At 37.8% G+C, this 17,312-nt stretch overlaps 2 long non-coding RNA genes across 2 annotated transcripts; one reads left to right on the top strand and one right to left on the bottom strand.

Moving 5' to 3' along the window:
- Nucleotides 1-1,915: 1,915 nt before the first annotated feature.
- Nucleotides 1,916-16,014, bottom strand: LOC131169633 (uncharacterized). Its single transcript, XR_009140519.1, has 3 exons — nt 15,648-16,014; nt 14,848-14,904; nt 1,916-2,096 (listed from the first exon to the last, which is right to left on the bottom strand). It is a non-coding gene; the product is annotated as an uncharacterized LOC131169633 (long non-coding RNA).
- On the top strand, nt 13,082-14,101 carry LOC131169634 (uncharacterized). Its single transcript, XR_009140520.1, has 2 exons — nt 13,082-13,199; nt 13,822-14,101. It is a non-coding gene; the product is annotated as an uncharacterized LOC131169634 (long non-coding RNA).
- Nucleotides 16,015-17,312: the final 1,298 nt, after the last annotated feature.

The raw sequence follows: 17,312 nt of genomic DNA, 5'->3' as shown, positions 1-17,312 counted from the left end.
CTTGTAACTCAAATTTCATATATTTTAAATAAAAAATTTTTATTTAATTTCTTATTTTTTTTACATTATATTACGTAAATATTAATGCTACAAATTTTATTTTATTTCTTATTTTTATGTATATTACTTATTATTTTGTGAAAATATAATTTCACTATTTTATTTTTTTTACCTGTACAAATTAATATATATTTTCAAATAATTATAATATAAATTTTCATTAACAAATGCAATTAAAATTTTATACTTATATATTTTTAATCTATAAAACTAATATAATTTTAAAAATACAAAATTAATATATTTTAAAAAATAAAACAAAAAATACATCATTATTTTTATTTATAAAGAAAAACATTATAATATTAAATTTTGTAGAAGCACGCCATTATGAATGGCGTTTTGCATTGAATGCTATTTTTGATAGTGTTTTTGCAAATGGCGACGCCATTTTGAATGATTTTTTTGTGTTTTTGTGCATTGCAATATTCTCAATTCTTTGTATGCTATTATTGTTAGCGTTTTGGCTCCTGGACGCTATTGTTGTTAGTGTTTTGACATAAATGCTATTATTATTAGTGTTTTAGTGTTGGTACGCTATTTTAATTAACGTCTTTGTTTCAATTGACTAAATTCCGCCCCATTTCCTGTAATTTAATTCAATCACATATTTTTTCATAAATTTACTTTTTTCATTCACACTTGTATGGAAAAATTCCCTGGGAAAAATGTATCAAAGTAGGATTAAGTTAGCTAGCTTCAACCTTAGGTCATAAATATAGATTATTTAAAGCCTTAAAATTTGGTACACATGGACAGGGCGAACCAGAAAATTTTCACTAGTGCCGTTAAGGGTGTGCATTGGCTTAATCGAACAAAATAAAATTAAAATTTTTTGTTAATTTATTTTTTAATTGATTCCAAAATGTTAATCGTATCAAACTAAAATTGAGAAAAAAAATCAATTTTAATCAAAACATGAAATATTCAATTAATTATCGATTGAAATTGAAATAATAAAAAAAAATATAATATATATTTTATATATTAAACTCCGCTTAAGTAGTTTGCACTTAGCCGGTCCCAAGCCCGGATAAAGGAGAAGGGTTGCGGTAGGTGACAACCAGCGTAAAAATTTCGTCACACCTTATGATATGGATTCAAAAGATATAAACGTTAGGGCGTCCTCTACTAACGACGCGCTACATCAGAGCCCGGGTGTAGTGATAAATATGCAAGGGTGTAGGGCGTTCACCAAAAGCGACGCGCCATGCCGGCGCCCGGGTGTGGTGTTAAGTGAGTAAGGGTTCCCACATCATGGACGGGTGTGGATAAAGAAGTTAGTCCATAGGACAGATAGTAGAACAAATAGTGGAACAGAACACAAGATAGACATAGAAAACAATAGAAGATATCATAGAAGGAAACCAATTAGGAAGGAGCAGGATAGGAGGAGGATTAGGGTTGGTACTTGGAATGTTGGATCACTTACAGGAAAATTAATGGAGCTTGTGGATACCTTGGAAAGGAGAAGGGTGAATATTGCTTGCATTCAGGAGACTAAATGGGTAGGAGAGAAAAGTAAGGAAGTGGGTAATTCAGGGTACAAACTGTGGTTTACCGGAAAGGAGAGAAACAAGAACGGAGTTGTCACGACCCAACCTATGGGCCGGACCTGCACTAGGACCTGGGCCAGCTTAAAGCCCCGAGGCCCGTAATAAGCCTAACTATTCCTCAAATCCATAACCAGGCCCACAATTTAAGCCCAATATGCGCATAAAATAATTTAAATTACACTGTTAAAATTATATTTCGGGCCAACTTAACCCAGAAATTATCAGAAATAAAAATTTGGGGAGCCCAGCTCAACCTTGTTACCTCATTTATAACCATTTAAAACTCATAAATTTTTTTTTTCTTTTCATTTATTAATACGAAAACTTGAATTCATACAGTCCCTGACAGGCTTAATGCTACTACTAGCACATGCGGAGTCCTAAATTACAAATTTAGAGAATAATAATATAATTAAGTAGTCTTTTCATAACCTGAGAGAAAAGGGACAGGTTATTAAAAAAAATGTCTCCTCCTGTAGCCTGAAAAAAAATATGTTGAACAGGAGTGAGCGTTCGACTCAGAGAGTAAAATATCAATTTTAACCATAATCTCTATAACTATCTAAAGCTAATGCACCCTATAGAGTGAAATACAACATCAACAACAATTGCACATCATAACATCAAAAAGGTAATTTGGAGCACTCACACACCCTGTAATATCAATCATAATATATGGGAGCTGATCCCCTATACAGCTCTGTAACACCCCCGTTGCATAGCCTGGTATATTTCACTGTTCCGGTGACCGGTGTCGGTCCGGACAATTAATGGGATTAGGGCCACACTTAAGACAATTTGAGAAGCCATAAACACAAATAATTAGTAATGGTTAATTAGTTAACTATAAATAAGAAAAACGGAACATAAGAGGTTAAACGAGCCGAGAGTCACAGCGATGAGTGACCTCCTGAACGCATCACAAGTCGTTTTAAACTCAAATTTCGAACCATAAAAAGTGACGCTGCGGTCCTTAGGACCCTTATGAACACAGTGGAAAAGAGAAAATCACGAAAAAGAACTGTTAAGTCAGTCAAATAATTAGGTCAGGGAGCCGGAAGAAATATTGGATTATTTGCAAACCGGGATGAATAGGCGAGGGGCAATTTGGTCAATTGACCCCGAGAGCTGACTCCTGACCTAACTGTCGAATAAAATCGGAGAAAAGAAAATTTCGGAATCGAGAATTAAATTAAAGAACTAATAGAAAAAAAAAAAAAAGAAGATGGAAAAGTCAAAGTGATGACATCATGCATGATGTCATAAAGGCTTAATTGATTTATTTTATTAATTTGGGAATTTTGGTCTTCCTAAGACATAAAAGAAAAGAAAAGAAAAGAAAAGAAAAAAAAATATAATAAAGTCATCTTCTTCATCAAAAACGTGATTCTCTCTCCCTCACCCTCTCCCTCACCCAAAACCTCCATTAAAGCTCATTTTGAGCTTGATCAAATCCCTAATTCCACCATAGAAAAATTAGCCACCATAGTTAAAGCTTATCTAGGCAACTTGAGAAGAGGATTGAGCAAGAAAGAAAGAAGGAAATTTTGAAGGAAAGGAGGAAGAAAATTGCTACACAATGGTTAGTATGCTAAACTCTTCATTTATCCATTCAAATGCACATGTGATGGTTGAAAGTGAGTTTAGAACTTGATTAAATGAAACAAACATGGGAGAATGACCATTGCTGAAATTTGGCCTGGTTGGGAGGAGTATGGTTTGCATGAATATGATGCAATTGAATGAGTTTAGAAACTTTACATAGTTAAATGATTAACATTTAAACCATTAGAACTGGTTAAAGGCATGAAAATGATGAGTTAGGGTTTATGAACCAAAAATTGGAGAAATACATAAATGGCATGTTTAACCTATTGTGAAATGAAATAATGGTCAATTATGACCAAATAAGTTGTGTGGGAATTGTTGGAATAAAAATCAAATTCGTAGGTCAATGGTCATGCTGCTGGCAGCATGACCAAACCCACTTTGAAGGACCAAAACTCAAATTTTACAAGTCCAATTGATATGCCACCAATTGGAGATGAAAATAGACATAAAAGAGCACAATTTTCATTAAGGAACCATGGCCAAAAACTGACCAAAACTTGGTGAAACAATTGACCAAAGTGGATTGATTGCAGGCTGCCACTGTACTAAACTGACCAAATGAACAGTAACTGTTCATTTGGTCATAACTCGAGTTAGACAGGTCAAATTGAGCTGAAATTTGGCCAGGGGTTAGAGGGAATATAGATCTAAAACTTTCATGAAGAACACCAACCCAAATTAGGCCATTAACCCTTTCAAAATCATTGAGCAAAATTAAATTACTGTACTGCAACTCTGCAGATTTTCAGTTGAGCAGCAATGTTTGGATAGCTATAACTCCCTCTAGAAAACTCGGATTTAGGCGATTCTTGAACCGATGGAAACGTAAGACATAGTAAAACATTTCATATGAAGAAAGTGAGACCAAATTATGAACTTAACTTGATCAAATTATTGACCAAAGTTGGACCAAAATCTGCTAGAACCCAAAAGTGCAGCATGAACAATGCACGTAAACAGTAAACTTATTTTGGCCATAACTTGAGCTACAAAACTCCGATTGAGGTGATCAAAAAATGAGAATACACTTAAGACAATAAGGAACATTTTCTATGAAGGAAGTTTTGTCAGATTCCAACAGTAGATCGACCAATGGAATAGTGCAACTTCGGAGAACCAAAACCGAAAATTGGCAATTTTGCCAAAATGACCTAAGCTTTAAACAAATGACCAAAACCAACAAGTTTGGTGACCAAAATGTGGTATGTGGGTGAAATTGGAGTTCCCATACCTATTAAGCCTTAGAAAGTCAATAATTTGACTTGAATAGTGCAGTGAATAGTAACCCGAAGCACAAAATTTCGAAAACGTCGAATTTAACACGTTAGAGCTAGGTAAATGTGAAGTTAAGTTTATTTTGGATTTATTTTAAGTTTTAGTACTGAAACATTGGAAAATTTCGTGTTTCAGTGGAAAAGAATACCGGGACAGAACCCGAGGAGTCGAGTCAAGGCCAACAAAGACTGCTTGAGGTTTGTGCACAACATATACTTTTATAATCATCTTTTGCATATCGTTTTGAATAATGTGAAATATTGGATTATGACATTCTTATGATGTTTGATCTAAATTGTTGAAAGTTATTATGTATATTTGAAAAGACAATATTTAGCAAATTATTAAGATAAGTTTTGAAACCACAGTGTCATGACCACATATTTGAACACCTCACTAGCACGACTAGTGGGGGTAATTAGTTTCGAATTTTGATTCCTTCTCTGGAGAAGTGTTGAGGTGTGCCAGTAGAAGAGGATGTGAATGGATATCCATATATTTGAGCTAGCTAGCCTTGTGATATGATTTCTCTTTAGCCTCTGGCTATCGAGATTCATGTGATTTCTCTTAGCCTCTGGCTATTGAGATTCTATTTGTTTCGAATGGCATGATCTAACTGTGGGTTTTATGAAATGTGTTTTGATACTTTGAAATGAACTTGGTTTACATGTAAAATCTCACAATGCATGATTGTATTTAATTTTCATGTTTAGCTAAATTTTTGAATGAATGTGCTTTAAGTTTTGCATAAAGATTATTTTAGTATATTGTGCACCACTGAGTCCTAATACTCAGCGATAGCTTTTATTGCTGTCGCAGATACAGAGACTAGAGGAGCAGCAGACTGAGCTGCTGAGGTGTGTGAAGTCATTAGCTTGAAGCCTTCGGGTATAATTTATACCCTAACTGTAAATACTTCTTTTGATGTATATATTGCACATAAATGTATGGACATGTAAAAATGGGTCTTGAGCAGCTTGTACACAAATTTGTATGAAGTTTGTAATAAAGTTTAGTTTGTGTTTCTTTTGATATAAATTTGTAAGGTTGTGTATAAATTGTTTTATTTTTAATGAAATATGAATGATATTGATTGACAGTATTTTGAGAATTATTGAACTTGTGAATCTTGAGAAATTGATTGAGTTTGATTGTGAAACTGAAGTAGTGGTTGAGAAAAACTTTTAGAAGTGCTTTTTACAGGTATTCGAAGAACGGTTTTCTCAAAATACAGAGGAAACTCTGTCAAAATTTTTATAAAATTTGCGGAAAACTAAAATGGCCAAAAATATTAATTAGTTTTAATTTCAACTAAATGTTTTAAACACTTATTAGAAATGCTCACCACTTATCAAAAATAGGAAAATTGTTTTAAAATCCCTTGTAGGGTACTTAATGAGTTATCGGTAGGTGAAGTGCGGTAGTTCATTAGGTATTCTACGGGATCATGTGATGCCTTACAGAGGGGTAAGGTGTGACATGTTTTAGTGGTATCAGAGCAAGTTTTTGAATTATGTTTTCAATTGTGAATTTGTGTCTTTTCTTTGTTAAGTACAACTGCTCAATGTCCATAATTGTTACATACAGTGCATTACATCATGAATATGAACTAACGGAGGGAAATCTCCTTGTGTTAATTGTTCAGGAGATACCCTAACTTCAGCCTGAAATGGAAGAAGGGGATCGCTCAGTTAAGCAGTCTGTTGAAGCTGAGGCACAAGGGGAAGCCCCAGCTTTACCGAATGTCAGTGGGTCAGTAGCACCAGCCCCGCAAATGTCGCAGTTCCCTGCACAGTTTGCACAGCAGATGGCGGCAATGTTTCAACAAATGGCCGGGGGTATGCCTGTTCAAGCTCCACCCCAACCACCTGTGGCACAACCACTGCCTCCAGCCAGACAGTATGACAAGTTATTGAAGTATGGGGCTGCAGAATTTAAGGGTACAGTAGACCCACTTGAGGCAGAGCAATGGCTTGAAAGAATGGACAGAGTATTTAAGAAGCCGTGACCGCCAAGATGAATTGAAGCTTGAGTATTCTGTGTCTCTATTGCAAGGGGATGCGTATGACTGGTGGAAGACCATCCCCCACAGCTTGGCTGAACCATCAGTGCTAACCTGGGATGACTTCATTAGAGAGTTCAGACAGAAATACATCCCAGACGCATATGTTGATTAGAAATTGCAAGAATTTTTGAGTTTGAAACAAGGGAACCGATCAGTGGCGGAGTATGAGAGGGAGTTCTCCCGCCTGAGTCACTATGCGGAGAGTCTCCTTACTACCAGTAAGGCAAGATGCAAGAGATTTGAGACGGGTTTGAAGCCCAGCATAAGGATGCAAGTTGTGGGATTTCGACACAGCAACTTCTCAGAGCTTATGTCTCAAGCACTTGAATTGGAGAGAGTTGAAGCAGAAGCAAACCCAGTGAAGGAAAAAGCTGAAAAATCAGAAAAAGACAAGGGGGAAAAATTAGTTGAACAGAGTTCTGGTGCTACCTCTGGAAAGAAAAAGAAGTTTAGTGGACCCAGCAGGGGTCGAGGTGGAAGATTTGGTAGGGGCTGATTCTCTGGACAGAGACCCCCTAGGTCTGGTCAGCAGTCGAGCAGGGGTTCACATTTTGCCCGCCCCTGTGAGACTTGTGGTAAGATTCATGGGGGGGAATGTTATTGGGCCACTGGAGCCTGTTTTAACTGTGGAGGCAAGGGCCATATAGCTAAAGACTGTACTAGTGCTCCGAGATATGGTCCAGCTCCTACTACTGCCGAGGGATCTATTCGCAGTCCCGCTCCTGCAGGTTCTGATCATTTGGCAGAGGAAGAGGCAGAGGTAGAGGCACTACTTCAGGCAGTCAGGGCACAGTTGGTCAATCAGCACAAGGAAGTGCTTCAACCATAATCTACGCAATGAAACAGCGAGAAGAGGCTGAGACTTCTGATGTGGTAGCTGGTACATTCTTTATCTCTGATCAAGAAGTATTTGTATTGTTTGATCCGGGTTCAACCCATTCATATGTTAGTGCTAGCATAGTCGCTTCACTTGTCGCTCCATGTGTGCAAATGGGTTTTGAAGTGCTAGTAACTAGTTCGTTAGGACAAGAGGTCCGGTCAACAGAATTTATAGAGATCATCCTTTGGTGATCCAAGGACATGTTTTCTGTCGACTTGATTAAGATGCCCTTCAGAGAGTATGATATTATCTTAGGCATGGATTGGTTAGCTGTGCATCATGCTATGATTGATCAGAGATCAAGATCACTTTTGGTCTCCTTTGTACGGTGATGTGGTCATACACGGAGAGGCATTTATCGCCATCAAACATCATTTCGCCGCACTAGCCGTAAAGATGATCGTAAAGGGTGTGAAGCATACTTGGCACATGTGATAGACACCCAAGTGGGGAGTCCAAAGACTAAGGGACATCCCTATCAGATGTGATTTTCGGATGTGTTTCGATGAATTGCCGTGATTACCTCCAAAGAGAGGTGCGATTGAAATTGATGTTATGCTCGGTGTGGATCCAATCTCCATAACGCCATATAGAATGGCACCGCAGAATTGAAAGAGTTGAAAGTGCGGTTGCAAGAATTGCTTGACAAGGGCTTTATCCGCCTCTAATGTGTCACCTTGGGGAGCGCCGGTGTTGTTTGTAAAGAAGAAAGATGGCACTCTCCGCTGTGTATTGATTATCGGCAGTTGAATAAGGTGACAATAAAGAATAGATACCCATTGCCCCGCATTGATGACTTGTTTGATCAGTTGAGGGGTGCAGCTGTGTTCTCCAAAATTGACCTGAGATCAGGTTATTATCAGCTGAAAGTACAAGAGCAGAGTATTTCTAAACCGCCTCGTAACCCGCTATGGCCATTATGAGTTTTTGGTTATGCCATTCACTTAACTAATGCTCCTACTGCTTTTATGGATCCGATGAACACTATCTTCGCACCATACCTCGACCAATTTGTTGTGGTATTCATAGATGATATATTGGTCTATTCAAGAATGCGAAGAGCATGATAGACATCTGCGGATTGTATCTGCAGACTTTGAGGGAGAAATGACTATATGCCAAATTGTCGAAGTGTGAATTTTGGTGAAGGAAATATCTTTCTTAGGGCATGTAGTATCGTAAGAGGGCATCAAGGTAGATCCAAGTAAGATTGAAGTCGTCCCACTGGAGGCCACCTAAATGTCACAGAGATTCGTAGTTTTCTGGGTTTAGCTGGATACTACCGTAGATTTGTGAAGGGATTTTCCATGTTGGCATCTCCATTGACCAAGCTGCTTAGAAAAGATGTGAAATTTCAGTGGACGGATAAATGCCAACAGAGTTTTGATGAATTGAAGAGATGTTTGACTGAAGCTCCAGTCCTAACTTTACCCACACCGGGTAAAGAATATACAGTTTACAGCGATGCTTCTCACAACGGGTTAGGTTGTGTGTTGATGCAAGATCGAAATGTCATTGCCTATGCATCACGCCAGCTAAAACCGCATGAGAGGAATTATCCGACACATGATTTGGAGCTTGCAGCCATTGTGTTTGCTCTTAAGATCTGGAGACACTATTTGTATAGGGAAAAGTGTTACATCTACACAGATCATAAGAGTTTAAAGTATTTGGGCACCCAGAAAGAGCTAAATTTGAGACAAAGGAGATGGTTAGAGTTGATAAAAGACTATGATTGTCTGATAGACTATCAGCCAGGGAAAGCTAATGTTGTGGCTGATGCCTTAAGTCGCAAGACTATGGCAAGTCTACGAGTTACTCCTTTGTCTTTGGTACATAAGTTGAGATCATTACATGCCAGTTTAGAGATTAATGATGAGGGGCAGACAGCAGTTGCATGGCATGTACAGCCAGTGTTGATTGATCAGATAAGAATGGCCGCTCGTAATGATCGAAGTATCGGTTGATGGAAGAAGTTCGACAGGCAAGAAACCGAATTCTCAATCGAGATGATGGTTTCATCGTTACACCAGGCGTAATATGTGTTCCTAATGATGTTGATTTGAGGCATCATTTTGAAGGAAGCACATGAGTCTCCTTTTGCCATGCACCGGTGGCACAAAAATGTATAGGGGCTAAAGGAGCATTACTGGTGGATGGGTATGAAGAGAGATGTGGCGGAGTTTGTGTCCAAATGCCTAACTTGTCAGCAAGTAAAGGCAGAACATCAAATACCCACTGGGTTGTTACATCCACTACCAATACCAGAGTGGAAATGGGAGAGAATAACGATGGATTTTGTGATGGGACTTCGAGGACACGAAAAGTCATGATGCGCTTTGGGTCGTTGTTGTGATCGACTAAATCGCTCATTTTCGCCATCCGGATGGACTACCATTTAGAAAGATTGGCCAAGTTATACATCGATGAGATTGTGAGATTGCATGGAGTGCCAGTATCTATCGTGTCAGACAGAGATCCTAGGTTCACTTCTAGATTCTGGGGTAGTCTTCAGAGAGCCCTAGGAACTAGATTGAACTTTAGTACTGCATTCCACCCACAGACAGATGGCCAGTCTGAGAGGGTAATTCAGATTTTGGAGGACATGCTACGGGCTTGTGTGATTGAGTTTGAGGGTAGTTGGGATACACACTTGCCTTTGATTGAGTTTGCTTACAACAACAGCTACCAATCAAGCATTGGGATGCCTCCATATGAAGCTTTGTATGGCAGGAAATGTAGAACCCCGTTGTGTTGGGATGACGTGGGTGAAAGAAAAATGATTGGACCCGAAATTGTTCAACAGACTGAAGAGAAAATCAAGGTGATCAGGGGTCGACTTAAAACTGCATCGATCACAAAAGTCCTATGTTGATTTGAAAAGAAGGGAAATTGAGTATGCAGTTGTTGAGAGAGTTTTAATCAAGGGTTCTCCTTGGAAGAGGATTATGAGATTCGGCAGAATGGTGAAACTAAGTCCTCGTTTTATCGGGCCATATGAGGTTCTGGAAAGAGTGGGTCCTTTGGCATATCGGTTGGCACTACCTCCAGAGTTGGAGAAGATACATAATGTCTTCCATGTGTCCATGTTGAGGAGGTACCGATCAGACCCATCTCATGTACTACCAGTAGAAGAAATAGAAGTGAATCCAGACCTCACATATGAAGAAGAACCCATAAAGATTCTGGCTTATGAGGTGAAGCAAAGAACGGAATAAGCGATACCGTTGGTAAAAGTGTCGTGGAACCATCATTCGGGACAAGAAGCTACTTGTAAACGAGAGGAGGACATAAGGAGACAACACCCTCAGCTGTTCAGAGATTGATACCAGGTAAAAATTTCTAGACGAAATTTATTTAAGGGGGGGAGAATTGTAACACCCGTTGCATAGCACAGTATATTTCACTGCTCCAGAATCAGTATCGGTCAGGATAATTAATGGGATTAGGGCCACACTTAAGACAATTTGAGAAGCCATAAACACAAATAATTAGTAATGTTTAATTAGTTAACTATAAATAAGAAAACGGAACATAAGAGGTTAAACGAGCCGAGAGTCACGTGATGAGTGAACTCCTGAACGATCATGAAGTCGCTTTTAAACTCAAATTTCAACCGTAAAAGTGACGCCGCGGTCCTTAGGACCCTTATGAACACAAGTGGAAAAGAGAAAATCACGAAAAAGAATCATAAGTCACCAAATAATTAGGTCGTGGAGCCTAAGAAATATTGGATTATTTGCAAACCGGATGAGCAAAGTAGGGCAATTTGGTCAATTGACCCCGAGAGCTGACTCCTGACCTAACTGTCGAATAAAATCGGAGAAAAGAAAATTTCGGAATCGAGAATTAAATTAAAGAACTAATAGAAAAATAAATAAAAAAAAAAAGAAAGAAGATGGAAAAGTCAAAGTGATGACATCATGCATGATGTCATAAAGGCTTAATTGATTTATTTTATTAATTTGGGAATTTTGGTCTTCCTAAGACATAAAAGAAAAGAAAAGAAAAGAAAAAAAAATAATAAAGTCATCTTCTTCATCAAAAACGTGATTCTCTCTCCCTCACCCTCTCCCTCACCCAAAACCTCCATTAAAGCTCATTTTGAGCTTGATCAAATCCCTAATTCCACCATAGAAAAATTAGCCACCATAGTTAAAGCTTATCTAGGCAACTTGAGAAGAGGATTGAGCAAGAAAAAAAGAAGGAAAATTTGAAGGAAATGAGGAAGAAAATTGCTACACAAAGGTTAGTATGCTAAACTCTTCATTTATCCATTCAAATGCACATGTGATGGTTGAAAGTGAGCTTAGAACTTGATTAAATGAAACAAACATGGGAGAATGACCATTGCTGAAATTTGGCCTGGTTGGGAGGAGTATGGTTTGCATGAATATGATGCAATTGAATGAGTTTAGAAACTTTACATAGTTAAATGATTAACATTTAAACCATTAGAACTAGTTAAAGGCATGAAAATGATGAGTTAGGGTTTATGAACCAAAAATTGGAGAAATACATAAATGGCATGTTTAACCTATTGTGAAATGAAATAATGGTCAATTATGACCAAATAAGTTGTGTGGGAATTATTGGAATAAAAATCAAATTCGTAGGTCAATGGTCATGCTGCTGGCAGCATGACCAAACCCACTTTGAAGGACCAAAACTCAAATTTTACAAGTCCAATTGATATGCCACCAATTGGAGATGAAAATAGACATAAAAGAGCACAATTTTCATTGAGGAATCATGGCCAAAAACTGACCAAAACTTGGTGAAACAATTGACCAAAGTGGATTGATTGCAGGCTGCCATCAAGATTAAACTGACCAAATGAACAGTAACTGTTCATTTGGTCATAACTCAAGTTAGACAGGTCAAATTGACCTGAAATTTGGCCAGGGGTTAGAGGGCATATAGATCTAAAACTTTCATGAAGAACACCAACCCAAATTAGGCCATTAACCCTTTCAAAATCATTGAGCAAAATTAAATTACTGTACTGCAACTCTGCAGATTTTCAGTTGAGCAGCAATGTTTGGATAGCTATAACTCCCTCTAGAAAACTCGGATTTAGGCGATTCTTAAACCGATGGAAACGTAAGACATAGTACAACATTTCATATGAAGAAAGTGAGACCAAATTATGAACTTAACTTGATCAAATTATTGATCAAAGTTGGACCAAAATCTGCCAGAACCCAAAAGTGCAACATGAACAGTGCACGTAAACAGTAAATTTATTTTGGCCATAAATTGAGCTACAAAACTCCGATTGAGGTGATCCAAAAATGAGAATACACTTAAGACAATAAGGAACATTTTCTATGAAGGAAGTTTTATCAGATTCCAACAGTAGATCGACCAATGGAATAGTGCAACTTCGGAGAACCAAAACCGAAAATTGGCAATTTTGCCAAAATGACCTAAGCTTTAAACAAATGACCAAAACCAACAAGTTTGGTGACCAAAATGTGGTATGTGGGTGAAGTTGGAGTTCCCATACCTATTAAGCCTTAGAAAGTCAATAATTTGACTTGAATAGTGCAGTGAATAGTAACCCAAAACACAAAATTTCGAGAACGTCGAATTTAACACATTAGAGCTAGGTAAATGTGAAGTTAAGTTTATTTTGGATTTATTTTAAGTTTTAGTACTGAAACATTGGAAAATTTCGTGTTTCAGTGGAAAAGAATACCGGGACAGAACCCGAGGAGTCGAGTCAAGGCCAACAGGCGACTCGTTTGAGGTTTGTGCACAACATATACTTTTATAATCATCTTTTGCATATCGTTTTGAATAATGTGAAATATTGGATTATGACATTCTTATGATGTTTGATCTAAATTGTTGAAAGTTATTATGTATATTTGAAAAGACAATATTTAGCAAATTATTAAGATAGGTTTTGAAACCACAGTGTCATGACCACATATTTGAACACCTCACTAGCACGACTAGTGGGGGTAATTAGTTTCGAATTTTGATTCCTTCTCTGGAGAAGTGTTGAGGTGTGCCAGTAGAAGAGGATGTGAATGGATATCCATATATTTGAGCTAGCTAGCCTTGTGATATGATTTCTCTTTAGCCTCTGGCTATCGAGATTCATGTGATTTCTCTTAGCCTCTGGCTATTGAGATTCTATTTGTTTCGAATGGCATGATCTAACTGTGGGTTTTATGAAATGTGTTTTGATACTTTGAAATGAACTTGGTTTACATGTAAAATCTCACAATGCATGATTGTATTTAATTTTCATGTTTAGCTAAATTTTTGAATGAATGTGCTTTAAGTTTTGCATAAAGATTATTTTAGTATATTGTGCACCACTGAGTCCTAGTACTCAGCGATAGCTTTTATTGCTGTCGCAGATACAGAGACTAGAGGAGCAGCAGACTGAGCTGCTGAGGTGTGTGAAGTCATCAGCTTGAAGCCTTCGGGTATAATTTATACCCTAACTGTAAATACTTCTTTTGATGTATATATTGCACATAAATGTATGGACATGTAAAAATGGGTCTTGAGCAGCTTGTACACAAATTTGTATGAAGTTTGTAATAAAGTTTAGTTTGTGTTTCTTTTGATATAAATTTGTAAGGTTGTGTATAAATTGTTTTGTTTTTAATGAAATATGAATGATATTGATTGACAGTATTTTGAGAATTATTGAACTTGTGAATCTTGAGAAATTGATTGAGTTTGATTGTGAAACTATAGTAGTGGTTGAGAAAAACTTTTAGAAGTGCTTTTTACAGGTATTCAAAGAACGGTTTTCTCAAAATATAGAGGAAACTCTGTCAAAATTTTTATAAAATTTGCGGAAAACTAAAATGACCAAAAATATTAATTAGTTTTAATTTCAACTAAATGTTTTAAACACTTATTAGAAATGCTCACCACTTATCAAAAATAGGAAAATTGTTTTAAAATCCGTTGTAGGGTACTTAATGAGTTATCGGTAGGTGAAATGCGGTAGTTCATTAGGTATTCTACGGGATCATGTGATGCCTTACAGAGGGGTAAGGTGTGACAAGCTCTCTTAAATCCAACCTGGTGCCAGCGAAGAACTCAAGCCGGACTTTCGCTTAATAAACCAAATCGGGGGTCCCAGCGAAGAACTCAAGCTGTGACTACCCCCCGAAGGATCGGGTCCCAGCGAAGAACTCAAGCCGTGACTACCCATCCTATCCATAGTCCACACCACATCACACGCACGCCAACACACGCACACTGCTCCAAATTACCACAACAACATACATGGCACTTTCACAATTATGAATGCAACATAAATCATGCCTAAAGTTTATCTACATAGATATATGCATATAAGTGATGCATGGGCATGCTTGAACATATAATAATAGTGAAATTACAATTAAAATTAATATTTTACTCACAGTACACCGATGACTATTGTGGCTGCTGGATGCAGGAAAATAGCTGACCTCGATCACCTAATAATTAAATTATAAATTTATTAGTACTAAGTTAAGACAAAACTCTAAAGAGGCAATAGATAGCCTAATTCATGCCCGAAATTCGGCAGAGTTTCCCCTATACCTGGGACCTACCCAACCTGCAAAAAGGCTCAAATAACACTTCTAAATTCTCAATTTCCACAACCACATCTCATCAATATCTCATGGCCCCTCCTGGGCCCTCCAAATCAGACAATACTCAAAATCTCAAAAATTACGTTTTAGTCCCTATAATTGACATTTTTCAAAAATCCACTTAAACAAACTCTAAAAATTCTAAAATTTTGCCCCGCGGTCCTTAATAATATTATAAGGCTATTGCAAAATGAATTGAAATTTTCTAATCACCCATGAATATTTTATTCAAGAATTTTACTCGATTCTATAAGATTCCAACATCTAACATATTCTTAATTCGACCTAACTAAATATTTACATATTTAAACCTCCATCCTCAAGCTTCAACCAATTATATAAAATTTAATTATCTTAATTTCAAATAATCTTATATGCCCATATGCTAAAAATCTAACTAAAATCCATCTATATTTTTCAAAAATATTCTACAATCACTCAAAAATTCAACAAACACCATAGAATATCTCCAAATAATTTTACTTTCATCATATATTTTTCTTAGAATTTTTCTCCAATTTTTCCTGTTTAAGAAACACTGTATTTATGCTCCACAGACAGAGAAATAATAAAAATTATCTTACCCGAAGTTTATCTGTGTCTCAAAAATTCCAAAAATTTATGAGGAAGCCTCTGGAAGTTGAATCATCTCCATAGCCCACCGGAGCCACCGCCGGAACCACCGCGCACGGTGGCCGGCCGCCGGCGACATTTGCCGGATCTGATCATACCACCATGTTCCTCTCCTCTTCCTCAGTCCATATGTGGTCTCGGATCGTCGATCCAACGGTCGGATCGTCGTAGATCTGACGAAAAAGCTTGAAAAACCCAAAACTTCTCTCCTCCATATCTCACTCATCCGACCTCCATTTGCTTCAAAATTGGTGTCAAAAGAAAGCTCTCGGAACAAGCTTTCCAACGCCACCGGAATCGCCTCGATCGGACGTCGGACGAAGCGATCGCTGAAAGCCGCGCCATCAGGCGCGTTTTCTCTCTCTTCTCCCTCTCTTGCCGCCATTTCTGGTGGTCTGGCCGTCGCCGGAGGGTCGCCGGCCTCTTGGGGAACTGCTTGGGACGTCGCCGGCTGGTCACCGGAGAAAGGAAGAAGAAGAAGAGAGGGAAGGAGAGGGAAAGAAGAGAAATGGGGGGGGGGGGTTTCCTCCCGATTTTTGAAACTTTTTTTTTTTTTTTTTTTCAAAAATGTTGGCAGTGACAGTGGAAACCCACTGTCACACGCCAACGTCACTTTCACCTTTTTTTTTTTTTAAGGGTTGTTACAGGAGTGGGTATAATCATAGACAGAACATTGAAAGACGTAGTAGTAGCTGTGAAAAGAGTAGGAGATAGAATTATACTAGTAAAGCTCGTACTAGAAGGAGAAACAATAAATATAGTTAGTGCTTATGCCCCACAAATAGGACTAGACAGTGAGAGTAAACAAAGGTTTTGGGAAGATATGGATGATTTAATGCAATGCATACCGAATGAAGAGAATGTTTTCATTGGTGGAGATTTGAATGGACATGTAGGAAGTGATAGGCAAGGTTATGAGAATGTTCATAGAGGTTTTGGTTTTGGCAGTCGAAATGAGGAGGGACAAAGCATCCTGGATTTTGCTATGGCATACGACCTAATACTAGCAAATACCTACTTTATAAAAAGAGAGTCACATTTAGTGACTTTCAAAAGTGGGCAACATAGAAGCCAAATCGACTTCCTCTTAACCAGGAAGACAAATAGAGCTCTATGCAAGGATTGCAAGGTCATTCCAGGAGAGGCTTTAACAAGTCAACATAGGTTGGTGGTCTTGGATGTCAAGTTTAGGAACAATTCAAGTAAGGTCAGAAGAAATAGCGTAGCTCGAATAAAGTGGTGGGAGTTCAAAGGAGTAAAGCAAGTGAAGTTCAAAAATGAGCTTCTCGAGTCCGAAGTATGGAAGCTAGATATGGAGGCTAATGATATGTGGATACAGATGGCATCAAAGATTAGAGAAGTAGCTAGAAAAGTACTTGGAGAGTCTAAAGGACATGGACCACCCTCAAAAGAGAGATGGTGGTGGAATGAGGAAGTACAAAAGGCAGTGAAGAGAAAAAGGGAATGGTATAAGAAATTACCTAAATGTGATAATAATGAGGCATATGAACAGTACAAGATAGCAAAGAAAGAGGCAAAAAAGGCAGTTAGTCAAGCAAGAGCACAGGCCTTTGAAAAGTTATATGAGAAACTTGGAACTAAAGAAGGGGAGAAAG

This window comes from Hevea brasiliensis, chromosome 10 (assembly GCF_030052815.1).
Source record: "Hevea brasiliensis isolate MT/VB/25A 57/8 chromosome 10, ASM3005281v1, whole genome shotgun sequence".
Taxonomy (NCBI): Eukaryota; Viridiplantae; Streptophyta; class Magnoliopsida; order Malpighiales; family Euphorbiaceae; genus Hevea; species Hevea brasiliensis.
Note: the sequence above shows the minus strand (reverse complement) of the source record. Positions and strands in the feature narration are given on the sequence as shown.